The following is a 2052-nucleotide window of genomic DNA, read 5'->3' as shown; positions in this document are numbered from 1 at the left end:
AGGCGTTTGTGTCGAACCGAAGCGTGAACGACGCGTGCTGGGCGAGCCGCGAAGCCGATGACCGTAGAGGAGGTCGAGCACATGATCGAGGCGATTGACCGGCTTCCCATGTGCTGCGGGGGACCGCCGAGGGACAAGTACCGGACGTCGACCCGGTGCGGGCTCGCGTCGACGCCCTGGGCGTATGGAGGCACGCGACTGCGAGGTGTATGGCACATCGCTGTGCTGCCACTGCGCGCGGCTCAGCAGCACCCTGCGGGTGCATGCGTCGAGGCAGCGCAAGAGGAAAGCCTCAGCCAAGCTTCGCATCTCCCTCGAGTCCCTGCCGCCAGGGCAGCGCTCTAAAGTGGAGCTGCTCCGGAAGCGCAGCAGGTGCCTGTATAAGAAGAGCTGAGGCGTCTCACGGGTGGCGGCAAGAACTCTGGGGTGACGACGGCTCGGGTGACAGCGAAAATGGAATCGAATACCCCGAGGCGCTTTCGTAATCGGGGCTGTCATCAGGATTAACACAGCAAGTTGGGCGAGTCGGTTAACTGAACATGTTTTAGGAGTGGACATGCAGCACGACCCGGATGAAGACAGAGGAAGTACATTGCACTCGTATTGTGACTTCCTTGTCCTTCGTCTCTGGATCGCGCTGCCCACCCCTAAGATACGTTCTGTCATCTAGGCTTGTCGACGGCATACGTCATCGCGAGGGACTTAATGTAGCGCCACTATAAAGTATGCTATCGCGCTATCATGAGCTGAAAACCGAGTGCCCTTGGTCCGAGCAGCTTCGAAAACTAGAGGCGGCGCTGACGTACGAAACATTTGTGAACCAAATACTATACGGTAACTGCAATGGCATTCATTCTTCAATGATTTGTGTGTCGCCGCCGCCATGCAAACACAGAGCCCCTTGGATCTGTGTTGTAGCTGATATTGTGTGCAACTTCTATATGGAGACAAAGGAAGAACAATGGACACACAGCGCCTATTCCAACACAAATTAATTTCCTCCGTGAAATCACGGCACTTGTAGATTCCACACTTTACGTCACAGGTAAGTCTGTGACATAAAGCGCTGATGTATAAGTGCCGTTATTTCCCGGAAATAAGTCGTTGAAAGTTAGCGCAGTGTGTGTGTGTGTTGTTCTTACTCTGCTTCTATGTTCGCTCCAACACTAATAGCTTTAATGCTTTTGTAGCATTCACAGTGACCTTTAAAGCGCGATACACAAGGCATATTAAAAACCATCCGATCTGTTGTATGAATACAGTCGGAGCAACAATTAATGGGTGAAACGAGGCTGCAACAAGCTTACAACCAAAAGGTGTTGTTCTGGGCCGTTTGCTTTTGGGTACAATCATTTTCGCAAGGCTTCGGTGACTACATAGTGCAGGACGCGTTGTTGCCTTTGGGCGCCATTGCGCACTTAATTAAGGCAGTGTGCCTATGCACAACGCCAGAATGCCTGTAGGGGTCGATGGATTCAGTGGTAGTCACGTTAAATCTCGCGGAAAGTGATTATATCTCCGAAAAGAAAAGACCATACGAGAGACTCGGGTTTTAAACAAGAACCAAAGAAGTTTCAAAGCAGCCACGCTTCCGAAGCGATTGCTCCGATCGGGGTGAAATTGACCCGGTGACGAGGGTAACTACCTCCGAAAAAAAGATGCCACCTAAATCATTAACTATCTCTGCTGTGCGCAAGTTAGCAAGACATTTCGGTTTCTTCCAAATGCGTTGTACACGTGCATTTCTACCGAATTGATTGTAATTTTAGGCAAAAAGTTTCAGTGAATGCCTGTTTTTTTTTTTTTTTGTACTGCGTTAAACGTAGGTGTGCTGCAATGCATGTCCACATATCAATCACATCAGCCCCTGTGAGAGATTATGGACATTCGTCATCTTGGTGTTGCAACTTACCACGAGGAAAAGATGCACAAGAACACTAGTAGACAAAAAAAATGTTTTCTTTCAAACACGATAGGCAAGGAAAGGAAATGAAAAGAAAACAAAATATCACACAGAAGTTTCAACGCGCACATGATGTACGCGACGCTCAG

Source organism: Dermacentor silvarum, chromosome 10 (assembly GCF_013339745.2).
Source record: "Dermacentor silvarum isolate Dsil-2018 chromosome 10, BIME_Dsil_1.4, whole genome shotgun sequence".
Taxonomy (NCBI): Eukaryota; Metazoa; Arthropoda; class Arachnida; order Ixodida; family Ixodidae; genus Dermacentor; species Dermacentor silvarum.
The sequence above is the reverse complement of the archived record's forward strand: the minus strand, read 5'-3'. Positions refer to the sequence as shown.